This window comes from Colias eurytheme, chromosome 19, assembly GCF_061535395.1.
Source record: "Colias eurytheme isolate Ceu_HAF_F1 chromosome 19, ilColEury1 Martin Lab GWU primary, whole genome shotgun sequence".
Lineage (NCBI taxonomy): Eukaryota > Metazoa > Arthropoda > Insecta > Lepidoptera > Pieridae > Colias > Colias eurytheme.
The window spans coordinates 8694171-8708745 of NC_142998.1; positions in this window are offsets into that span (position 1 = coordinate 8694171).

A 14575-nucleotide genomic window follows, 5' to 3' on the forward strand; every position below is an offset into this window, starting at 1 on the left:
GTAGAGTAAATATAATTTTATTAGTTACTTTGAATTTTGATGTACCTACTATCGTAATTATTGCTTTTAAATTTAAAGATTTTATGAAGGATTTCGAAATTTGTATTAGATATTTTTGAAATGTAAACTCTAATTAATACGGTTAATCCGTCCCTGCTGAAGCCTTTAAAATTACGCAACCGATTTTGATGAGAATTTTTTATACAAAGAGTAATTCTCGTGGAAGTTTTCTAGCGGATGGAAAGCTCTGGATTCATTGAGCAATCCAGCTTCGCCCGCGTTTTCAAAGAAAATCCCGCATAGTTCCCGCTCCTATGGTATTTCCAGGTTAATGCCTATGTCTTATTCTGGGTCTTCAGCTACCTACATTTCAAATTTCATCGTAATCGGTTCAGTAGTTTTTACGTGAAAGAATAACAAACATCCATCCAACCTCACAAACTTTTATTTATAATATTAGTTTAAATGTAAATAAAAATACTTTTTACTTCTGGAATATCCATAAGAATATTAAATTTTATTTTTGAAGATGGTAACTAACTAACCTATGTATTTAATTATTAAATGTGTCATCTCACGATAATTGATTGTTTGTGTTTAATATCAAATTAAGTAATGTTTAAAAAGTAATTAACTGCATTCGTTATCAGTTAAATTTGTTTTTTTACCATTACATACATTCATTAGAGGAAGCTAATAATGTTAAAAATTGAGTTTGTTTATACATTTTTCATTTTTAGGGTTCCGTACCTCAAAAGGAAAAAACGGAACCCTTATAGGATCACTTTGTTGTCCGTCTGTCCGTCCGTCCGTCCGTCCGTCTGTCAAGACCCTTTTTCTCAGGAACGCGTGGAGGTATGAAGCTGAAATTTATATCAATTACTCAGGTCTACTGTCCCTTGAAGCTGTGAAAAAATCAAACTTCTATGTCAACGCATTCAAAAGATACAGCAATTTAAGCTGCATATTTTGAAACTCGCAAGTACTCGCAAGGGAATCAAAACCTAAAGGGTACTTCCAGTCGACCTAGAATCTTGAAATTTGGCATGAAGCAACGTTTTATAGCACACATAAAGGAAAAATTCCGAAAACCGTAAATTCTACGGAACCCTCGGTGCGCGAGTCCGACTCGCACTTGGCCGGTTTTTTATTTGTTTAAAGATTTTTCTTTTGTAGCCTATTAAGGGCACATAAAAAAACTTTTGAAATTAATCTTCCCTTTCGTTTAAATGAAAAAACGGGTACTATTATTTGGACTTCTTTAGGAATAATATATTGTCATGTAAAATAATACACAAAGTTATTTATTGAGTTCTCATGTCTACGGCCCCTTGAAGCTGTGAAAATATCAAACTTATAAGCCAACCTAATCAATAGATACAGCCGTATAATGCTACAAATTTTCACAAATTTTGATATTAGGGATTCAAAACCTATATTGAAAAGAGAGTCATCAAATTTGGTGCGAAATAACGTCTTATCACTACATATAATATAAAACAATGTCGCTTTCTCTGTCCTTATTGCTGATCCAATGTCTATGCTATATAGCTATGTATGCTTAAATCTTTAAACCTACACAACGGATTTCGATGCGGTTTTTTTAATAGAGAGATTGATTCAAGAGGAAGGTTTTTGCATATAATTTATGTTTTATAGGAAGCGTGCGAAGCCGCGGGCGGAAAGCTAGTTAAAACATGGTTAAAACACATATTATAAAGGAAATATTGATGAAAGCTTAAGTTTTAAGTAACAACATAATAAAAAATAGGTTTGTTCGGAACCCACGGTGTGAGTCCGGCTCGCACTTGGCCCCTTTTTATTTTTAAGCAGGGTAGGAAAAAATCATGATTTTGTGAAAAAATCGAATAAAGCACGATTTATTGAAAAAAATCCTAATTAATCATTACTTTCATGATTTTTTGATTTTATTATTTAAGTAACTGTATTTTTGTGCAAAACGGAACGCGCCGCGTGCCTAAAGAGAGTACGGGGATTTCCCTTTAGTCTAACGTGTTATTGAATGTTAAACAAAAGGGGAATCCCCACAAAAAAATTAATATCGTTCCTCCATAGATAACATTTCCGTCTAGCCCTTATCTCATTTACTCCCATAATAAGTTTAAGACGAGGTGATTTAGAAATTAAAAATGTTTCATTCGAGCATTCGAAAAGCTCAAACATTGTCTAGCTTTGCCAAACAAGTCCGAGGCCATTACCAAAACGTAGCATTTAACTCCGATCAGTAAGTTCTATATTTGTATGTTTTTTTTATAGTGTTAACTATCTAGTTTTTTATTTTATTTTATATATGTATTATAAATATTGTATGTATTTTATGCATATGAGTATGTATTTATATGAATTAGTAATAGTGTATGTATTTATTATTTATGTAGTTGTGTACTTCTGACCTACCTCCTCCTTTATCACTTCACACAGTGGGTTGCCTGGAAGAGATCACTCTTTAGTGATAAGGCCGCCCTCTGTGCTAGTTTAGCTATAATTTTTAGTTTTAAGCAATTTGTATAACTAGCATAGTAAAGTGTTATAAATAAAAAAAATAAATAAATAAATAATGTTGTGTGGTTTTATGAAACCACGGTAAAAGTGAAACTGTTCGAACCGTTCCGAACACTGCTTTGTGTAGCGCATGTCGCGTGACGGTCGGCTGCCGAGTAGGTATACCTACTCGGCAGCCGCGATACACGCGACATGCGCTACACAGACCAAAAAGTTTGAGACGATGTAATAAAAGTTTCACTTTAAAATTTTAACGAATTTTAAACGCGATATTGGTAACGGGGAATCTAAGATGTTAGGTAAAAAATTATTTGTGAACTAAAAAGGTAGAAGTAGTTTACAAATAGACATTTTTGTAGGACCGTCAAGAGGAATGTTACGTCAAGACATGAATAAATCCGTTAAAATCTTTAATTTCTAAATAATACTCTCGTAAAATCAAACACAAGAAAGGACGAGGTGATTTGTCAAAATTAGCGGTGGCGCGGAATAACAAGCGGTGTGTGAAACAACGTGAAACATCTTGTTAGTGGTGAGACGTCCCCCCCCACCGCCCCAACGCCGGCACCTCATACATTTTTATGACTTTATTTTTTATCCACCCATGTCGTGCGGAATTGCGCTTTACTGGCAACATCTTTATATAATTTAGACTTTGTTTTTATTACTTCTTGATCGAACTGCCTTTATTACACGCTTTATATTAGCTTCACCTGTATGTTTGTAACCGACTTCTTTGGGCGCGATTTTGACCCACTTTAAACGGCCAGATTTCGTTCAAACTTTGTAGATTTATTTAGGACCGATGATAATACACTAATTTGATAAAATAAATTATAGTTAAAAAAAAATAAAAAACACGCGTTTTATAGAAAACCGACTAACAGCGTGTTTTTTAGTTTTTTTAAACTATTATCTTTATTTTTTATATAAATACTTAGGTATCGATGCACTGGATGTTTCTGTTTCTACAGTTAAAAGAATTTTCATTTTTCAGGACCAGTTCAGTAGTTTTGGAACTTACAGAAATGGAAAATATTTCTTCTTTATAAGCATAGATTAAAATCAGTAAGTAATACATCCTAAGGGCGTATTCAGAAAGAAAGCTTGAAACTTATAATAAGCGCTTATCGGCGCTTGTCATGTTCATATATTTTCCCTGCGCGGGTTACCAGCACTGACAGGAAAATATATGAACATGACAAGCGCCGATAAGCGCTTATAAGTTTCAAGCTTTCTTTCTGAATACGCCCTAACTTATAATGGTGGGTTCAGAGTTTCAGACCACAGAACATTATTATGTATATGTTCTGTGGTTCAGACGCTTGCGTTCAAAGTGACATTCAACGAGCACAAGCACGGGCACAATCATGTAAACATGTTGTTTGTGCATGAGCCAGTGTTTGTTTGTCTGTACCGTAAGCGCACGGGCTGCTTGTCGGGCTACTTGCCGGGCTGCTTGCCAGGCTGCTTGGCACGCGTCTGAACGTACCATCATATACAGCTATTATTCGATAAACAATAGGAAGAGTAGGCTCTACATCTGTTTTTCATAAAATGTTCATTTATTATGCGAGTATACTTATTATTATATTATTATACGAGTATACTTATTTAAAGTCACTAGGTACCTATTTCCCATTATATTTAACTAAACTAAACATTTAACATGATTAATTCTACACCTTAAAATATTATCCTATTAATTTGAAGGCACGATATACTATGCACACATCTTAAACAAACCATGTCACCCTGCCGGCAATCCGATATCTTCTTTTAACGTGATTAATCTACCATGAATAAGGCACGTTAACCCTAAATCGACATACGTTGTTACAAGTACAAATACCCGACCGTGGGCCAAACATACCCCATTGAAAAAACTCGGCACGCGCCCGTCGCAATGAAAGACGTCGTTAAACAAAAAGACTATTGTAGGGTACCGCTCCCGGGCGGGCAGTTATTGTACAAATATGTCTGATTCGCGAAATTCTGGGGAACGCTTAAAATTTGCGGAAAAAAATACACGCTTCAGTAGATATGATTGTCGTGGTAGGGTTGCCATTATAGGGTTAAGGGATTAATAATTTACAACGATTGTTTGGAACAATACGTTTTATTAGTTAGATTCATAAATTGTTTATAATTGTTTTGATTTTATCAAGGCTATTTATCTGTTTACTAGCGAAAGTAAAAAAATATAATTGATGTAGTATGTACTGCTTGATGTTATGTTAAAGAGTATGAACTATGTACATAAGTACATTTTAATATAGGTATAAAAATTACCTAATAGGTACAAATACATGTAGACTAGTATTATTTATATGACATTCAACTGTGAATTTCTTTTTTTATTCAACATACTTAATTCTGTTTTTTTTGTGTTCGTTAATCTCACAAAACTTCACATTGATTCACGGCGCGACTCTATCAATTAGTTACGGACTATAGTCTGTGCTAGAGTACCTACTACCTACATATTAATAAGAAAAAATCTATACATTCTTAGAAGCTAAAGAAAGAATTGCATGACAACCAATAAGTATTTTTTTATAACAACCACTTTATAAATAATAGGTACTTAAGTATAATAATATGGTTCACACAACAACGTTAACCCTTGGAACATAATCGTGCCCGCTACTCTCCACGCTCCACATTTCAAATTGTAGATTGCACAATAACACAAGTATATATATCTGAAACAAGCCTGTAGCCGCGTTATTAATAACGGCAGCATATTACAATTCAATTTGAACGGACCGGCGGGCGTCCGTAATCCCAGGACGTAATCCTCTATAGATAAACTGAACACAATTATATTAAAAGCAGACATGAAATTCGCAAATCCAACAATCGATGTTAAACCGTTCTAAACGCATTGTCAGCTGGTTCGGTAATGAAATCGAATTTTCTTTTTGATGACTCTTTATTTTATTATTGTATCATTGGATTTACCCCACACCACCTTTACGGGCGATATTTGTATTATTTAGCTGATTTAGGTGGTTATTTCTTATTTGACTTGATACTTTGTAGCGTATTGTCGAGCCAGTTCAGGTGAAATGAGAATGGAGTTTTGATTGGTTACATCAGCTCAATTATTCTACTTAATAATCTATACTAATATTGTAAAGCTGAAGAGTTTGTATGTTAGAACGCGCTAATCTCAGGAACTAGTGATCCGATTTGAAAAATTATTTCGGTGTTAGATAGCCCAATCATCGGGGAAGGCTGGCTATAATATATAATTACGATCAGACCAACTGAAGCGGAGCCACGCGGGTGAAACCGCGAAACGCAGCTAGTCTTTTATATAGCTATCTAGTATCTACACACATCTAGCAGTCACTTACGGGAGTCAGGTAATTAATTATCAGTACCTACATGGTATAAAACAGTCGCTTCCAGCTGTCTGATTGTCTGTCTGCGGTTTTATTTTAATATAGAGAATATAGAGTCTATGGATTGGTTCAAGAGAGAGTGGTTCAAGAGGAAGGTACCTATTATTTGATAAATTATTTGTTAAGTTTGAGACTTAAAAAACTAATAAAGCTAGTAAAATAATTAAAGATTCACACATTGTTCTATTATATTGTGCCTAAATTTGTACAAAATGTTTAGGTAGATATGATAATGAAACCACATAAAATACAGCTGGGACTAAGAAAACTCAAAACCTAGATCAAAGAACTTATATCTTCTTTCAGGGTTTCAATTTTCACACACAATAACTCATGATGGTGGTTAATTCGCTATGGTACTGGACCTTTTATCATCAGGATATCCCACTGCTCAAATTATAGCCTACTGTTTTCATAGTAGATTGTTCCTGCAGCTGCGGTTGGAAAATCAGGCTATACCTAATATGTTTTATTATATAATTCTATAATAAATGTAGAAAGCGTCGGGGAAACCATGTGGACGTACACATATACAAAAAGCTTGATCAGCGAATTGCATATGTGTGTCCCTACACTAGTTTAAGATTGGAAACATGTCTTCAACTTATTGGTTCACGAAGTGCCAATTCATAGCGGTGATGATGAGGCTTATGGTGATCATTATTTGCTAATAGACCTTAAAACTGACATTTATTCCTTACAATCTGAACTATCAGATTAAATTCAGAGCTTTAACGCTCAACAAACCACCCCGTTGTTATCAAAACTATTGGAGATTAAAATAAAGTGAATCATTGTAATCCGATGGCAAATGTAGGTAAGTATAAAGAAAAATTGCGATGTATGTAAATATTCCGATTGGTAACATGTTCGTACAATAGCCGGGTATATTGTATCGTCGGTAATCGGTTTACGGCAAGTGAGTAATGGTATTTGTCGGTTCAGAGGATTTCCACTTAAGTACACGAGTTGCGAGTAATTACAAGCGATTTGAGCTTCGGAAATATAAGCTAAGAAAGTAACGTGAATGTTTGAGATTCTTATTATTTGAAGGTCAATATACCTATCTAATAAATAATTTTGTTTATACACAGGAACGTGCTACAATTAGGTTTACAAAAGTTGTATGTAATAAATAAATACCTAATGTTTTACGTTATAAGTAGGTATAAGGTATTAGTAATTAACATAATTTGAAATTAATAACCACCATGAGTAAAAATTTCATCGTACTCGGCGATAAGTGAAACATTGAAAAAAAAGTCATAACTCCGAAACTACGAAAAATCGCATAACATACATGGGGGTGATTCGGATAGCCCTCTAGGTCCTCTTCTCTAGGCTTCAGTTCATCCATACTTCTGGGGCCACCCTGTATAAGGTCGTATATAACATATATATGTATAAGTTACCAATAACATCTATATCGTCGTCGTCCCGTTAAACTATTTAAAAAACAATATATTGCAATAACAAAGGTAAAATAAAATCATATAAAGAGCTATCTACAAACCAGTAAAAACCAGTTACTTCCCATATCTAAATTCTACAATATATATACATATATGTAAAGAACAATGTAGCGGTACGTTTGTTAATTAATTCCGGCACATTTTCAGCGGTATTGTCTGGGGGGTGGGGGGAGGGGCTTCGTTTTAACTTTCCGCGTCGCTGCCCGCGTTGTTCCACTACCATTGCTCACGATATTTTCACTAGTACCACCTATAGTTCTAGTACAATATTATCTTTGTATTAGATACTACTAACCTGCTTTGTCTAAAACTTAATAAATTACTAAAATATTCCTCTTGAATCACTCTATCCATTAAAAAAAAACGCATCAAAATACATTGCGTAGTTTTAAAGATTTAACGTTGGATAATGTCCTGCAGTTGCCACGTTGTTGTAGAGTCGGCTGTCGAATAATCATAAAAATTCAAACGATTTTCAAAATAATGTAAATAAAAGTGCAATACAAAATACTAAACGAGTCGCTTTCGAGTTGCAATGGTAGTGGTGCGATATTCAATTAAGTAGAGGCTGGATGGAGAGCCTTCGCACTTTTAGTTATGTCTGACTACGTCAGGAACGACTGCCTAAATACATTGTTTATTTGCATTCAATTTATTCATTCTTCAGCCTTATAAGAGCGTAAGTAAATAGTCGTTGATGTTTATATTTTAAAGACGTTATAAATATGTAGGTAGGTAATATATTATAGATATTAACATTTTCTTTATGGAACGATTTTTTAATTTTATGAATATGAGATAAATATAAAAGTGAAGTACCATATTGTGTTAAAATATAACTTCTTCGAATACTGCTTTATTATAATAACTAATATAGAAGTATTGTATTTGTATGAAATATCCTTTTTTCATTTACTTACTGCTGGCTTATACTGCTTCTAGAAAAAAGAGATCTGCACTTATAAAATATAATTTATATGAAACATTTTCTTTTGCACTTAGGTTAAATATTCTTATGCGAAAAAGTTGAAAAACATTGGTGTACCTACTTATCGCCCATATATTTTTTTTAAATAAGTAGTTTCTTGTGATCAATAATGATCTGGCAATCCTCCAAAAAATACAATATATTTTACACTCCACAGTCGTCAATATTGTTTGCTGACAAAATTTTTAATGTATAAAAATATTTTATTATAATAAAGAATAACTTGTTGTATGATAATAAATGATTGCCTATTATATTCTAAAAACGTTGCCCATTAAAAATACTATCAAATTAATTTTAAGAACTAATAAAGGAAAAAAATAAACACGTGCCGATAACCACCGGCAAAGCTCATAGATTATAAATTATAATACCTGCATTGAGCATCGACCACTAATTGCTGTCACCCCTAATGTTATAGGTACTACAGCTCAGAAAGCACCCTTATTACAAGTGAATTAGAGTGATTATACAACTTGAATTTTTATATTTTTCTTCCAACAATTTGAGCCCGTAATCGTTTTCTCTATGAGTTACCAATTAATTGGGGATTTCCAACGTTTACATTTCAATGAAAAAGTATTTGGTTTTTACAATATGTTCCTTTTTAATTGGTATGATCTCGTATCAATTTTATTCAAGGGTGAGTTATGCGATTTGCTTTTTAGCTTTTGTGAGACGTCGTTAGGTATATTGTGTTTTTTTTGAAAAGGTAAAGCATTGATTAATTTTTCTTTATTATTGAATAGGTTGAGTATATTCAAGTTATTTTTCATGGTTTAAATAATAATGGAATGATATACCTAAACCATAAAGATCACAAGGAGAAAAATACAGTTACCTATTATTACCAACAATTTTATTCATTTATTACTCTTAATTAAGTGCCATAACAACTGAGCCTAGATTAAATAATTTTTTTAAAGCATTAATACTATCATAACTCATAAGTATCCACAATTTTCCCGCCCATTATACAGTCGATGACTGTCACAGATTCAAAATTGATACCAAAACAGTGGGGTTCAACCAAAATATTGGGTCTATAAAATCGCAGCGTGACGACACTACTGTTCATTATGTTGTTTTAAACATCGTCACTTGAGTAGTGATGTGTACCTACTTATCGATAAAATATAGTAAATGAAATATTTTTTCACCGGGTTTAGATGAGACGGTTTGATGAAGTCTTTTGGTGAATGTTTAAGATATTTTTATAGTCATTATCATCATTTAAGTAGTTAAGTTCATTCGGTATGAGTTAAATTATTTTTGAATAAATAAGAGAAAAAAACGTGATTTGTACACCAATTCTAACATTAAACAATTTATAATTGAAAATATTCGTAGTGTTAAAATAAAGTCAATATAATTGTAGCGATTCCAATGCATGAAGATCAAAAAGTATTATCGATATCGACAGTTCATTGCTAACATCCCTAACTTTTGAAGGGGATTTAACCCTTCGCGGCTTAATTCAATGATTGAGGGCTAAATCTCTAACAGGCTGTCACATTTATCAACACCGGCTTGTTATCGCGATGACATTTTGTTTATTTCATAGACATCGTGTAAACATCTGTTAATAAGAAAAGAAAAAAAATAGTTTGGAAAATCCAAAAGTGCACGCCTCATAATTTTTTTTTAATAATTATTTATTAATTATTATTTTTGTTTATTTAATAACAATTAAACCACATCGAATCAGACCCTGAAAAATGAAAGGGTTCTATTCCTGAGCATACTCAAGCGTAAGAGAAAAAAGATGTAAAATTTTCGTCGGCGCCATATTGAATTTTAGTTTTGACCTCATATTGGTTAATAGATACCCCAATAACCATGAAAATGACACCCATGACGAAAATATGTAAAAATTTCGTCGGCGCCATCTTGGATTTTAGTTTTGACCTCATATTGGTTAATAGCTACCCCAATAACCATGAAAATGACACCCATGACGAAAATGTGTAAAATTTTCGTCGGCGCCATCTTGAATTTTAATTTTGACCTCATATTGTTTAATAGCTACCCCAAAAACCATGAAAATGACACCCATGACGAAAAGATGTAAATTTTTTGTCGGCGCCATCTTGGATTTTAGTTTTGACCTCATATTCGTTAATAGCTACCCCAAAAACCATGAAAATGACACCCATCACGAAAAAAAGTCAAATTTTCATCAGCGCCATCTTGGATTATAGTTTTGACCTCATATTCGTTAATAGCTACCCCAAAAACTATGAAAATGACACCCATGACGAAAAGATTTCAAATTTTCGTCGGCGCCATCTTGGATTTTAGTTTTGACCTCATATTGGTTAATAGCTACCCCAAAAACCACCCACATTTGCAAATGTGTTTGCTACTTAGGAAAAGTTCAGATTTAAAGATATAAGTAGGTAATGTGACGAATTTAATTTATTTCATTCCGACTGTTTCTCGGAATAACATACATTTACTAAGAATTGCATACAATGCCGGTTTTAATATATTGCCGGTAACATAATATTATGTATGATAATAATTCTTAAAAAAGTATTTTATACATTTCTTAAAAAGCTTCGATATTGTATACAATAATACAATTCATATTCAAATTGTTGTAAAATAGTCACACTTTTTTAAGTTGGTTGAATACACTAAAATACTTATAAGGATCGTACCTACTAATAAAAGTAACAAAATGAATTTCTAAAGTTCCCAGTAATCTTCTGGAATCAATTTCAATAAAAATATAAAAATTCACTTCAAAAAAAAAAAAAAAAAAAAACAGCCGAGTTTTTTTTTGTTTATTTAATAACAATTAAACCACATCGAATCAGACCCTGAAAAATGAAAGGGTTCTATTCCTGAGCATACTCAAGCGTAAGAGAAAAAAAAAGATTCGATTAGTAAAGTATTTCGGTCGCTATCGTGTTAACAAGAAAAAGGATCCGCACATACAGACACACGGACGTCCAAGACAGAACTTTTTTAAACTGTTTTTTAACTAGTTTAAATAACAAAAATGACATCAAAAATATCATGAACGTTAAAAATAGTGTTTTTTCTTAATATGTGTGTGTATGTATTATCTTACAAGTGCAATGTATGATACATAAAGACATTTTAAGTTTGAAAAATCAGATGTTTTGCGCGAAGCGACAGTAGTACCCACCTCAACGCTTCGCTTATGAGGCGTGCAAAAACAGCCGAGTTTTTTTTTGTTTATTTAATAACAATTAAACCACATCGAATCAGACCCTGAAAAATGAAAGGGTTCTATTCCTGAGCATACTCAAGCGTAAGAGAAAAAAAAAGATTCGATTAGTAAAGTATTTCGGTCGCTATCGTGTTAACAAGAAAAAGGATCCGCACATACAGACACACGGACGTCCAAGACAGAACTTTTTTAAACTGTTTTTTAACTAGTTTAAATAACAAAAATGACATCAAAAATATCATGAACGTTAAAAATAGTGTTTTTTCTTAATATGTGTGTGTATGTATTATCTTACAAGTGCAATGTATGATACATAAAGACATTTTAAGTTTGAAAAATCAGATGTTTTGCGCGAAGCGACAGTAGTACCCACCTCAACGCTTCGCTTATGAGGCGTGCAATACTATAATGACGTCACACATTTAGATAAATTTAATGTTTTTTTTTAATTGTAACATTCTTTAGGTGTTTAATGTATTTGTTTCTTTCATGAATACTATAAGTACAGATTTTAACAAATTTTATTCTGAAAACAAGCAGAAATTTTTAGGAGGAATAAAATATATTATTACTATTATAACATATAATTACTATATAGTATTATTTTTGAGTTTTCTTGATATAGTTATAACTTATATCTCTCAAGAGTTTAACAACTATGTACTTAGATACGAAATTTGTTCATTTAGAAATTAATTGGTGAATGATGATATATAACAAGGGTCAGGTTAGTTTTTCATGGAAAAGTAAAAGCAGTCAGGAATACAGAATCAGATTTTTTTATAAATCTCCGAGTTTGAGAGCCCGGGAATTGGTGACTCATTTTTATTAATGCTCATATTGCATATAAATGTATAACAATATTATGTATTAGCCAGTTAAGAAAGTACTTCTTACATTGTTTCTGATCGTAGATATACCGTATATTCATATAACTATGCTACCTGATTCATCAAATAAATAAAAAATAGTGAAAACATAATAGTTTATAATATCTACTTTAATTGGCTTACAATATTATAACGGCAATGTTTTCTTGAGAGGTAACAACGTAGAAAATATAATACAAAAGTGTATAACATAAAAATAAAGACAGTAGGTATAATAAGTAATAACATATAAATAATAATGTGAAAGAAATAATGTTACGTTAAGAATTGTAGCGCCGTAGCAGTGAGTGTAGCGCCGCGCTACGATCTTAAGATAATCGTAGACGCGTCAATTAATATGCCTATAGGCTAGCTACAATTACTTTGTACTATTGAATGTCTAAGAAATACACACAAATATATATTTTTTATGTAATATCGAATGCAAGGCTTGTATTAAACAAACAAAAACAATTTATACGAACGTTACTATGATAAAATACCTTATCATAAAAATATGACTTTTTCTATCTCTATTCTGGAAAATTTTAGAAACTGTAGAAATTGATTTAAAATCATTTACTACTTACATATTTGACGACGCGGTTGGCGCAGTGGTAAAGTAACTGCCTACTGAGCCGACGGTCCCGGGTTCGATCCCCGGTCAGGGCAAATATTTGTGTGATGAACTCAATTATTTGTTCTTGGGTCTGGGTGTTATTATCTATATATGTATTTATTAAATATTATATTTATCGTCGCCTAGTACCCACAACACAAGCCTTAATTGCGCTTACTGTGGGACTAGGTCGATTTGTGTAATACATAATGTCCTATAATATTTATTTATTATTATTTATTTATACTACTCTAGACCATTCACAATGAAATTCACAAAAAATGTGAATATGGATTTTAAATAACGACATTAAATTCGTAAGACATGAGAATAAATATATGTAGGAATATTCATTATTCATGTATTTAGGATTTAATGTAATAATTAAATGTGTAAACTACCGCATGCCTATGGTGTAATAGTTAAATTACCTATTATTAATCATGTCTATAAAATCACTTTTGTCTGTAAATCAAAATATTTCAAAATTAAAACAATAAGTATGTTTTATTGATCTCCAGTTACAAAAAGTTATAATATTATTGAATTATTAAAAGTAAGAGAGTAAGAGCGCAATTTCATTTTTGATATAATATGTTGTATATAGCAATGAATTGCAAAACGTATCATTAAATGTTAAACCCGTATCATAAACAGCCAAACCGAATAAAAATAAATTGCGCATTTAACCAACAGAGAATCAACATTAACAATTACAACATAAACAAAACAGACCGCGGCACCGCACAATCGAATCGCGCGTTAATCGAATGAGCAAATTAATGACATAGTAATTTCAATCACAGCATTAATTTGTCCGTATTAAACAACCAGCCATTCGTCCAATCGATACATGCGGACGACGAAGGCGGCATCGGTAAATAAGGTTCTACGCGTGTTTTGATTGGGCGGTTCAGGAAAACTGGGCGGGCGGTTGGCGCAGGGCGGGGCTCCCATTGGTCGATCGGCTGGGCCCTCGTCTGTAGCCAGTGTGACGATGTAAGCGACGCTGACGTGTCATGCCTTAATTTTGTGTGCGAATATAGGCGAGTGTATGTGACTGTACTTTTCGCGTAAATTCTGCTTCCATACGGGTGGAAGGACTTGTAGTGAATCTGTTCATAGTGGCGTGAGGTAAGATTATTCGATTTTTATAGTTTTTGGAGTTGAAATAAATTATAGAAAATGTAATTAAATAATTTTTATTCACATATATAAATATAATTATATATTATACATGACAGTAAAAGACTCTACATATAGAGCCATTATTTTTAAAGTACATTTAGGTAAAAATTTAATGCGATATTTATCCTATAAAACCTATTGTTTTATAATATTAAGTTAACAGGCCTTTTTTTTATAAATAAATGTTATAAAAAAATTAATGCAATATTAATAATTATGTAATCATTTTAGTAATATCGTCCTTAAAAAATACCTACAGTGAACATAACACAATTTCATTTTATTTTTAATATGTTGTATACCT